The 12,524-nt window shown below is 41.3% G+C and overlaps 1 protein-coding gene across 5 annotated transcripts in view; it reads left to right on the top strand.

Annotated features, from left to right (window-relative positions):
* Positions 1–416: 416 nt before the first annotated feature.
* raraa (retinoic acid receptor, alpha a) overlaps positions 417–12,524 on the top strand; it is a 126,057-nt gene continuing 113,949 nt past the window's right edge. For 3 of the 5 annotated variants that reach the window (XM_068305100.1, XM_068305101.1, XM_068305102.1), the window contains exon 1: positions 417–754. The gene's annotated coding sequence lies outside the window, so the exon portion shown is untranslated. The remainder of the gene's footprint in view (positions 755–12,524) is intronic. The other 2 variants (XM_068305103.1, XM_068305104.1) reach the window with 1 other exon arrangement.

Here is a 12,524-nt window from a genome sequence, read left to right as displayed (position 1 = left end):
TCAAGACACCGCTGTAAACCAAAGCAACCATTGCAAGAAAGGAATTCATAACTACTTTATTAACTCTGACAGTGAACTGTTCCACTGATGATATACGCTGTCATCGGGATAGATGTTATAAATGTAATGTCATGTTACAGATCAGTTCATATTAATCTCAGTTGAAATCAATCGAAAAAAAGATCAAATTAGGGGAACAAATTCTGGATAAATGATTATAATTCTTTTACTCAAGTGTATGAGTACTTCTTTCGCCTCTGACTTCAGTACTGTTTGAAAGTACTGAAGTACTTTTACTCAAGTGTATGAGTACTTCATTCCCCTCTGACTTCAGTACTCTGTGAAAGTAATCCAGATGTGCTCCGGCCGTCTCTCCGCACAGCACACCCGGACAGCAGCAGGACGTCCACATTTAGGGGCCGGGCCTCGCTGGAGCAAAGGGGCGGGGTCAGAGCCGGTGTCGGATTCCTCCGCCTCGGAGCGTGACTGCAATGGTTCCCTCCGCGAGACCTGTGCCAATCCTGCCAGCTCGCTGAGGAGCGAAATAAAGTGTCGTACCCTCGTTTTGCCGAAGTCAGGGAGGGAGGAGGTAAAGCCGTTTGCTTTGTCGTTAAAGCCACCCTTTGCAGATTTGAGAGTTGGCAGTAAAGTTTTAAAAGAAAAGTGACGTTTGCCACAGCGGAGAGATACAGTTGCGCTGCCGAACTTCGACCAGCAGCCCGAGGGGACCGGGAGGAGGAGTCAACAGGTCCAGGTAGCGCCATCCGCTGTCACTGACAGCCCGCTAGCGCTAGGTGACACGGGCCAGGTCCGGTTCTGTGTAGCTGTTACAATATATATAGCTGGAATGCGTCATGTTTCGAGTCTGAATGTGTTGTTAAACGTTATTCTTGTTCAGGAATGACAACTGATAGAGAGTTCTAAACTCCTGGGAAGTTGCTTATTGTTGCATAGAACAACTTTATTTTTTATTTTTCCGTGTACTGTATTACTTTCAATGGAGACATCTTTTTGGAAAGCTAGCATGCAATGCTAACTCTCTCTGCTCGATAGTCCCTTATATATACAGTAGGGACGTAATTCATCGCTGATGACCAGAGCCAACCAGCTAGCCATCTAGCTTGACATTTACATTCATGCAACTGTGTGTGTGTGTGTGTGTGTGTGTGTGTGTGTGTGTGTGTGTGTGTGTGTGTGTGTGTGTTGTGCGTGCAGGCGTCTGTACCCGATCCGATGTGTATCTGCAACGTCAGTGCAACGGAATGTTGAGAAATCCGTTATTTTGCATGGGAATATTGTGAATATTTCATGGAATTTTTGCTGCTTTAGGCTTGAGGTGAACTTTTCTCCAGTGCACAGTCTACTTCTACGTCGTTTCAGGCACCCACATTTGTGTCAGTGTACTGTAAATGGATGAGCAGGCATACCTCACATAGGGGCAACCACAACCTGCATTCTTCTGATGTGTTCCAATACAGAGCTGGAAACCTAATGACCCTAATGCATTCTTCTCGAGTAAAAATATAGCTTCAAAGCAGCTCTGTTAACTGACAAGACGTCTCTCCTAATTTGCTCACACCCCTGATTATCCCTCTGTCAAGATAATGTAGTAATTCTAGGTGTTTTGATCCTTGCTAATGAAATGTCAGGACTGTGGTATAAGATTTGAATGACACACCCTGCTGTATCAGAAACACGCTGTGATATCTTGTGCAATGTTGTCATTGTAAAACCACAGATTACAGTGGTTATTACCCTCTATTTAGTGCATTAACAAGTACTCTTTAGTTGCTTCCTTCTAATTTGAGTATTCTGTGTGCTTTACGCATTCCCTATTGCATGATTTATTGAATGATTTATGATGCTTCAGATTTATGAGCCTCACAACTTCTTTGATTGCATGCATGGCAGCGAAGTCTGACTTTTCTGTAGGTTTGGGCTGGGAGAACAGTATAAGATGCCCTTTGCGCTGCCAACCTGTGACCTTAATGTTAGGATGCATTGGAGGACCAGCTCCTTAGTGGGAAATTGGGAGCATCTGAAGGTTTTCCGAAACTGTCACCTAATCTCTTTGTTTGATTAAGTTAAATTTCATTTTATTAATGGAAAGGCTTGCACCAAAGTCTGTTTACCTTTCTGCTTAAGTGTCTCCTGCGATAATAACATTGATATTAATCATCAGTGTTTTGTTGTAATTATTTTAATCTACTGTCTAGCCAGCTGTCCTGATAATACCTGATCAGAGGTCACGCCCATGCAGCTCTAAAAACGTATTCCCTGCCTCACTGTTGGATTTAAGTCACCTGAACGGTATAAAGTTGTAATTGAAAATTATTTCTAATCTGTTAGCTGTAAAGAGCAAGCGAGGGAATTTAGAGGGATGATGCAACCAAATCTTCAGTTCTAGTAATTTTTTCTCACGCGATGTCATTGCTGCATAAGAGATTTTATATTGCGAAAAAACATAAAAAATGTAGAACTGCAAAAATCCAGGGTTACATTTTCCAGAGATGTACTGTAAAAACACAGTGCTGAAAGATTTTTATGATATCATGAATCCTCTCTGATGGGCAACAACAGGAGCATGGCTTTCTCTGTGTCATCATGGTTTAACACTCATTTTGTCCTGATATCAATTTGTTTTGCTTATGATCTGTGGAACAAATTACTATACTTGATGAAAGATGAAGTTATTAAAGTTTGGTTGGATTGGAACTTGTAGAGATATTTATGAGCAGATTACTGGGCGTTTGCCAAATTCTGTTTCCTCTTACTTGTCTGTGGAGTTTGTTGAATTTAGATATTCTGAATGACCTTTATCAATTCCATGGCACGTTAGATTTGAGTTTGTTGAATTTAGCGATTCTGAATGACCTTTATCAAATTCCATGGCACATTAGATTTGGCGCAGTGTGTTTTCAGGTTAGTATGTCATTGAATCAGGCAAATCGGTTCAATTTCAGTCACAAGATAATATCTTCTACAAAGAACACATAAACCTGCATCACAAGGGAGTGAAACTGCAGATAAGCTGAATGAAAAAGATGCATTTTGAGACAAGATTTTATGGATATGTTGATGTCTGGATGTATCTGTGAACCTAGGTTTGTTTGAAAATGTCATCAGAGCATCAGGTGGTGTAGTTTGGTTTGGTCTGCAGTGGTCTGCACGGCACTCCAGCACAGCAACTTCCTCTTGTGTTGTTAACAAGTCACGCTGACTCAGGAGACGGTGGCCATGCAGCACAAACTCCTCAGACATTGACAGATGAGACATGCTCTCCACAATGGCAGGGGACCCTGGAGATGTCACCCAATGCTTGCCTAATGGTAAACACCTCTACCGGGTCCCACTGTCACATTGTGACTGTGAGTAGCTCTGCCTCTGGAGAGGAAAGTATTTAAAGTGAAAACCCCACACCGCCGAATCCCAATCTCACTCTCTTTTATAGAAGAAACCAGCAGGCTCACTGTTTGGAACTTGTTTTGAAGCTCATGCTTGCTGCTTTACGTTTTATAGATTTAGTCATTAAGAATAATTAAGTTACGGTTATTAGAGGAGCCGTTACGAATGTCCAATGGAACAAAGCAGCTTTGCATAAATAAAAATCAGCCTTGAATAAAATGGAACAGACTCTAACTCTGTCAGAAGTCAGAATAAGTAGAAATAAATTGGAATATTACAGTGGTTTGGCTGTGGTGCCCTATGACGTCGTCATTGCCTTCGGGACTGGGGCGAGTGTGGGAAAAGCGGGAGAGAAGAAGGGTGGGAGCCGATACCAGGCGTGTGGAGCCAAAGCCAAGTGGGATTTAATTTATTTATTTATTTCTATTTTTTTAGGGTGAGTTCTGGAGCCGCTGTGATGTTGGGATGTGGGAGCTCTGCTCACCTCAGATGGCTTTTGCATACTGATTCTCTATTCTGATTTTTTCCACAGCTCACCCGACTGCCCTATTCTGCAGTCCTTAGAATGGTTAACTGCCCCCACCTCTTTCCTTTTATTCTTCTTTTTATGGCTTTGATGGTATTAAATAATCTTTACATGTCAGAGTGCACGGCTCCCGGTGTTCATGTTGTGAGAGTGAGAGAGCAATCAGGTCAGAGTGGTAGAATAAGTTGGGTTCATCTCAGCCTTAAAGCAGTAGGGCACCTTGCTTCGACTTGGTCTTCGTATTCAACTCATACCTTCAGAATGGGATTTTAAAGAGGTCCAAGGCCAGTGGGGTTATGGAAGCCCTCAGAGACACAACTGCATTTCTCTGTTGTAAAATCTCATGATAAAATGTCCCAGAGTGGATTGCCGGTTGTGTTATTTTAGCTTCATCACAGTGTTAATATGCCTGGAGAATCAGGCCACGTTTGTCTCCTTTTTTCCTAATGAGGCTAAGCTGAAGACTCACATAACCTCTTATCCTGGTTATTGATTTGGAATGTGTTTCAAGCTGCAGTTTGTTTTGGTGACCTTGAAATCTCGGACATTCCATTCATCTTCACGGTTGCTGTGTTGCTTCTTAAGAAACAGATTCTTCAAGACCCATAAATTGAAAGCCTTGTGTTTCTCTTTGACTTGTTCTCACATGATCTGCATTGAAAAGTTTCCAATATCCCCTTGTCCCATGTTTGAAATAGCATTTCTACCATTTGGCATGGGAATGTTCTGGCCTATGTCACAGTTTCACTGCCCGTGTCACACAGCTTCATACTATTTTCCACACTTTTTTTTCTACCTTGGCTTTTTACAAAAGTGTCTCTGCCCAGTCGGACAGTCTCTCGGCATGACGGCTGACATTTTCAGTGAAAGAGTCTTATTGTTGGTTTATAATCCCTCTTCACCCTCCTCTCCATAAAACAATGGTATCAATTGCTTCCACTGAGTACATCCACAGCTCTCAGTGAGAGCAGACTGGCCAGGCCTCTTTGCTTTGCGGCCATCCTACCAGGCAGCCAGGCTGACCTTGTTCCCAGTGATAGCTCCTTGCAAACAGATTCCTCTTCGGCCATCTAAATTAATGCTATCAGGGTAGCATGAGAACTTTGTTCATGGCTGCACTGCGACATCATAAATGCATAAATAATGGTTTGTGTATATATTTATTTTCCCAGGGAGACAGTGGAACCAACCGGTGGCTTCAAAATATCCCCACCCCTCTGCTCTTAATGAATGGTCTCTATTCTATTTTCCTTCGTTTTCCCCAGGACACTGCCATTAGCTTTGACAGATGATATGTTCCTTCACTGAAGCACACTGTCACTAGAAATTGGATTTGCACACCACCCCCTTTTCTGCTTGTTCTTTTTCATCTCTCTTTTTCTCTCCGGCCTCCTCTTTTATGCCCCCGTCAAAAGATTACACTCATATTCTTGTCTGTCTGGAACAGGAAAGTCTGTCCGAATCTTGAAAACTGATGGGTAAAAGTGAGGAAATTTTACACGTGCCTTTGTCAGGCCTTGAAAGGCATTTATCACATGACTGGTCTCTCTAACTTATTTATTTTTATATTTCTAGCCACATTTGAACTGAGTTCATTTTCACTGCCTTTTGTCACGTAAATCAAGGATTAGAGCAGAATTGCAGTAGGACTTCTTAAAAATTACATTAGTCAATGCAACATAACCTCAGCAGTGAGTTTTGATCCTGGGACTGCATTTGAGTCAGCTGTTGTCACCACTACACCAGCTTGTATCATATAGTTTACCAATGAAAATAAGCCTTTTCATTTTTTTGACAATGCAGGCAGTCTTTGTATTTTTTTCATAAGAAAATGTCGAGTTTCTGTAGGATTCTCTGAAAACAGAAAATCTGTTTTCTTTGTGGCATTCCAGTATGGAAGGAGTATGTTATGAATATGAATATGTTTTGACGCTGCAGACGAAGCACTGTCTTCAAAAGCTGCAGGACAGAATTCAATAAAATGTCACTCAATACTTTGTTGAGGCCCTGAAGGTGTGTATTTCATAAGTGGTTTCTTCACATTGATTTTCTTTACACTTTTAGACACATTTGAACTTAGGCAATTTTCATGTTAATCTGCTCACATTCATTTATTATCTCTGTCAGCACAAATTTGGAGAGGGCATCTGTGTCGTTGAGCACAAATTTCGCAGTTTCCTGTTGGTCTTTCTCTGTCTGTACTGAATGACATGCTGCTAATATTCCTTTTAGACCTGTGCTGTATTGCCGCGCTGCTAAGTTAACCCTCTCCTGCCAGGAGTCAGACATTTAACCACTTAGTTGGTGTCACTTCCACAAGCAGCCTGTCCTTAAATGCTCCTTGATATTACCAGCACTGCTTTATTTCTAGTTTGTGTCTGCAGTCAGCTATGCATTGCATCAAACTGTTGACTGCCTACAATGGCAAAGCCCTTTGTTTTGTTATTTACTTTGTTTACATAAAGTGATTTAGTCTTAATCTTTTCTGGGTAAGTTAAAAATTGCTTAATATAATATTCCTAATTCCTTTTTTAAATACTTACCTAGAAATGTCCAGGGATGCCAGATGTTATATTACTACAAAAAAGCATCTTCACGCTCATTTCAATGGAATAGATCCTGTCTGTTGAGCCTCTTGTGTGTGCATGTGTGTTAGCCAACAGTATATTGCAGCTCCTTGCACATTAGCTGGAGCTCTAAGACCACATTTATCAGCGTGAAGTGACCACAGTAGAGAGATAATGCTACTCTTGTTGCTTCTATCTCAAACCACCAACTGGTCGTGTTTGACTTAGCATCAAGATCCTGTTTCTGCCCCCCCCACCATCTATGTGGCTAGTGAGCTGTTGCTACTTACTCTGTTTCCATGAGCTGTCATCACAGTGCAGAAGGCCCATCACACCAAATCACTGTCATACTGAAATGTTGCAATGCAGAATCTGCTAGATGACAGCACTCGTCTTTGTGCAGCTGCAGGAGTTGGCATCATGACAACAACGCCCCAAAAACATTGCAGCAAAATGTGATTATGGCTCATTGCACTTTCCTTTTGTGCAGGGTGTCATAAACAAATTAATCTTTCATGTCTTCAACTAAATACATCCTTTTGTGTCAGTAGTTTGCCCATAAATAAACCGTATTTGCAACACATGTATGAATATTTGTGAACTGTATCTCATCCAGCAAACTAGGCAACATTTGACAGAGAGAAACCAACTCTGGATGCAAATTATTCCAATTCAGTCAGTGTTTCTGTGAGACGTTATCAATAAAGGCAGCTTCTCTGATTGGTTTTGTACTTCATTTCATGTCAACACAATTTCCATTTTTCTTGGCCTTTTGTGTCGCAGTAATAATTCTGTAATATGGTGCACCAAGGCAGCATATGGCTGCCATTTATGATCAACAGCCTCCGTAAAAGGGTGACTGGAGTATGCAAATGAATGCATGCTAATGGAATTGTAATGTAATGAAGTATGTGTAGATGGCCAATAATGAGCTCTGGTTATTGAGTGTTGATGGCGTCTTCTCTGCCAGCCTTTGTTGTTGCACAAGCTGCAGCTTTCCCGTTTGTTGTACATGGCGCAGATACACATTGCCACCCAAAACATTTGTGCACACAGTCTCGCAGACTTAGATGCATGAACAATGCATTCTTATTGATTCATGGCATTGTGTGAAAAGCCTATTGATAAATACCTGGAGTACGTGCCCAGAAATTGTGAAGCTAAATTGTGCAGAACTGAGACAGATGCGACGCAGTAAATTAAACAAGCAATCTTCTCTGTTGGGTGACAGCACAATGGTGATTAGGGTTTCATGTGAGCTGCCCTTCATTACTTATGGCAGTGCTGTGGGCTGCCTGCAGTTGAATAAACTCTCAGTCCATTGACTGGGCACATTACAGGAGGCTGTGTCGTAGCAAGAGGGGGAGTTAAAAATGGCTTTATTTCCTCTCGAGGAGGTCCATTTTCATCTAAATGAAGGTGGAAGCCCCAAGCGTGTTGTTTCCAGGCCCGGTGTGTGTGAAATGTGTTGACTCTGTTCCAGAAGATTTTTCTGTACTGCTCTACTCTGTGATCCAGGGTAATTTTTGCTGATCCGCTCATTTATACACATCAGCCATTCCAGGGTGTCTTAGTCACTGCCTAATCAATTTGGTGCTCATTGACAATTCAGTTGTTTTTTTTTATCTACAACTGAACAAAGGGATGTATGATTGGCCCCAGGTGTCATTCATTATGGAGCACAGTATATTACACATTTTTTCTCACACATACTATGATGCTCCATACCATTTTGCACAACAAATTGATTTGTGTACTGTTTTATGTGGGCATTGAAAGCATGCAGATATTCTATCCTCATCCATAACACTCACATCTCAAATGTAGACCTGTACAAACTTGCATAGTAATATAGCCAAACATCTCTTTCTGCACCCAAACTGGATTTGCCCACTAACGCTGGCTGTCTGTTTGGAAAATATTGATTGGAAATCCAGCTCCTGTTTATGTTTACAGTTTGTTCTCAGCGCCGGGCTGCGGGAACAGGTTCCAGTGTTGATCAGAGTGCAATATCTAAGGATTGACTAAGGATTGGAAGGAGATTGAACTTTATATAATCCATTAAAAATGCCTCAATGGCTTCAGTGCACTTCTGGCAGACCAGCCTCGGACACACCTCATTTAAGATAAAACTAAGAACAACAAGATTTTGTTGTTAGCTGACTACATCCTGCAGCAAATGACAGCATTCTCAGTCAACACAAACACTGTCAAGCTTTCTGCTACGATGAATTACTGAGGCTGAACTCAGACATTTGTTAGACCTTGTAAAGGGAGATATGGAATAGAGATTATTTTTGGGTGGAATGTTCAGAAAATGGACTTTACCATTGGCACACGGGAGCCACAAGGAGTTTCCTGATGCTCGGCTTGAACTGAGCCGTTGTTACCGTTATTAACAACACATGAGGATTTTCTGCTATGACAACAATAATGCGGGCTGTCGGACAATTGTGTTCACACATTGGTGCTAATTTCTGTAGCGCCCATCTGTCGCCTCTCTGAAACCACACAGTCCCTCTGCAGAAAGATGACGGGTGTCGTTTAGCAGCAAATAGAGACAGTAGGGGAGGTAGAGATGTGGAAAAAAAGATGAAAACAGTTTCGACAGCATCTGGAGCTCTGCCCATTGTTACACATACACACATGTGAACAGGGTGCTTTCTTGCCTTTCGGCTTTTAGTTTGGCGTTAATAACTTCAATTTTACTGAACTGTTAGCAAACAGCAGAATGACAGTGGTGATGATGGAATGCCTGTGTGTTGTTGTTGCAGGTCATCTGGCTCAATGAAACGGTGAATTAAAAACAGGTGTACATCATGTCATCATTCCAGTGCAGAATGAGCGCCATTAAGTTGTTAAAGGAAGGGTACAATTATGTTAACGGTGGTTTATGAAAGCAGGCACCTTCACAGTAGAATTTAAATATCCAAAAACAGCAAAATGATCTAATTTTGGTTCTTGCTTTTCTGTTTTTATCTACTGCTGTTCTCACAACAACATGCTGTGATGCTGAGAGTTTGCTTGTTTATTTCTCCTCTGCTTTGACTTGTTTTCCCAGTATTATATTTTTGGCCCAATTCCATGATACTGTCTTCATGGATCTCATTCTTCTGTAATGTCATTGGACTATTTTCTCACATGTCCACTAAAATTTTTTTTTCTTGTAGGACGCTGGGATAACAGTCCTGCTAAAACTGCAGGATAAGTAGAACCGATTGTCAAATTATGAATTTCAGGGAAATAATTTTGCCTCATTCAAATGACTGAATAGTTGTGATGAGAGCTCAGAATCTTGGCTTGTGTTTGCAACTGAAAACTGTCTTTCTTTGTGCTCTAGCGTAGGATGTGGGATATGAAAATGGTCTGCCATCTCTAATTTGTTTGTTTTTTTTCTGAGTATTTCATTCGTCGTAGAATCATTGTGGGTTTTCTGCCCATGCAGAAGTTATGAAATGGCAAACAAGAAGCCAGTGTTTGTTTTATAAGTGTCATCTTTTCCTGATTGATATCTATTTTGAATGTTTCCTAAATGTCTTCCCGCACAACAGCCTGTTTTCATTGTTGTTTGGATTCTGGCCCAGGATGCCCACTCAAACTCTGGTCCACTTGTTCATGTCACCAAAACAACGCAGAACCGCCACACTCTCTCAGAAAGCACTTCCCAAGATGAAGTGTGTTTGCCAAATCTGGCCGATTGCTTCTATATAATTTTCTCTCTGTGATTGTCGGTGTGGCTGAGCTGCGGCTCCGTGGATCCCCTGCGTTCATACACATTGCATGGCTTTCATCAGGATATACACAGCTCTGTTTACCTCCCCCTCAACCACAACCACAGCCCCTTCATCATCCAAAAATTGTTTTCCTATCAAATCAAACTTGTTTTTTAGCCTTTCTTATGAAGCATGAAATACATGTTTTTATATTGGCATTGGCAGGTATTAAAACCTCTGATGCGATCCAGGCTCTGCTCGTTAAATCGTCAAAATAATGTAATGGTTCACTGCTGCTATGTGCCAGCATGCCATGTTTTTCCATTTAAGGATTCCAACATTTGTCTCTGTCATAAACACGGGGCATCTGGTTGCCAGTAGTGGACTCTGCCTACATTTAGTCTCTGACATCCAAATGTCTGAATCCTTCAGAGAGGAGCTGTCTGGCTTCTCATTTAGAGGCTTGTGTAGGTATGATAAATGCTACTAATCACCTATTGACCCTAAGAGGTCAAGCCTTTGGCCTGTCGCCCATCACCCTACTCCTTCCTCCTGTCTTCACTTTGCTTCTGTTCCCTGTGGATAGCCTTTATCTTGCTGGGCAATAGCTTTTTTCCCTTCTGCACCACCTGTCCACCAAAAGATATTGAGCCAAACAACGATACACTTTCAGTGTTTGCAGTCAAGTGTGAATTTTTTTTTCCCTCCAGATTTATCTTTTCAAAAATATCGGGTATTTGGCCCTGTGGCCTCTGAAATGCATTTGCTGTATGTTATGAATGTGATTAGATACAGTATGCCATAACAGATATGCCTTCTTCAGCATGTCCTCGCTTTTAGTTTTTGGCCTTTGCACTTCTAATGTTGCAGCGGTTTTTGGAGCTTCCTCAAGAGATAAGTAAATAAAAGAAAGTGTGAGATTATCAGAGAAATAATCTCCCAGAAAAATGAATTGGGTTGAAATACCAAGGACAGGGGACTGTGAATGTGTATGCACATACACACTAGTCTGTTTTTCACTGGTGTTGTAAAGAATAGCAGAGGAGCTTTTGTTCTTTTGGAAATCCACCTGATAATGTCCGTATCTGGCTCCTCGCCTGAGCTGGCTGGATTTAAAAGAAAAAAATTCCCTGTCTGCAGTGCCCAGCCTTGCGCTACACACTTAACACACCCAACACTGTGGCCCAGATTCTCTGCAGCACCCCAATGAAACAGCTCTTCTGATCGGAGGCTTTACAAATGGATGGCAAATGTCATTTTCACGGAGGAACTTGAGAGTTGAAGAGTGCAGTACGAGCTTGAAAACAATGTAGACAAAGTAATAATGGTACCAGCATGAAGCCTGGTTGTGTCGGTTCACAGTTAGGCCTTTAGTCAATCCTTCCTCACTTAAATGTTTCACAGGAGACTGATTGAGCCATTCCCTATTGCTAAGCTGCATGAAGAGTGGTACTTTTATAATGGAAGAATACTGCTAAATCAAAGCTTGACAAATCTACTTTCTCCATGTCTGCACGTTGAGGGTTGGTGGATTAAACTCTAATTTTAGTGGCTCTTATCTCCTCAGCTGCTTTTAAGAATTAGTTCCAAATAACAAAAAAGTGTGACAATGTAAAGGGTCTTTGGGAATTGGATGGGAGGGCAGTGGGAGTTGGGTATTGTCAAAGAAGCAAGGCTGTGAAAAAGAGATTTTACTAGTGGCAGTGAGGGCCTTTGCACGAGAGTTGAAATTTACATACAATTCACTAGAAAAAATTGTATTTGTCGCAGTTTAGCAGAGGGCATTTGTTAAACGGAAATCACTGAGGACATTTTTTTTCATCGCCATTACTCAAACCACACAGCTTCTCTTGCGGCTTCTGGGATCACAAAGCTTCATGTTTTGGAACAAACGAGGTCATAAAAAAATAAAAAATGTAACTTTTACTTTTTTTTTCCAACTTATTTTAGTGTCTTCCAAAAATTGGAAGTCAACAAAAAAGTTTGTGTCTAGGATAAGGCATCATGAACGAACTGTTAGAAAACCACTGTGGGTTCTACTTTCTTGATGACTTACTGAAAGTCAGCAGTATGTTCATGTTTAAGCAAAATAATTTTCTGGACTTTTATTTGACGTCACTTAGAGTTTAAACCTTTCCATCTTGCATGCATTTGGCAATACTGTGACATGTTATCAATATTTAACAACCATCAATACCCAACTGGAGGCGTTTAAAACAGCAGAGGCCTCAGCAGTGGTGTGCATTCAGCACTTTTGTCAGTTTATTGATTCTCTTTCAAGGTTGACATCCATTCCTGTCTGTTCTGGTGGTG

Source organism: Antennarius striatus, chromosome 21 (assembly GCF_040054535.1).
Source record: "Antennarius striatus isolate MH-2024 chromosome 21, ASM4005453v1, whole genome shotgun sequence".
Lineage (NCBI taxonomy): Eukaryota > Metazoa > Chordata > Actinopteri > Lophiiformes > Antennariidae > Antennarius > Antennarius striatus.
Note: the sequence above shows the minus strand (reverse complement) of the source record. Positions and strands in the feature narration are given on the sequence as shown.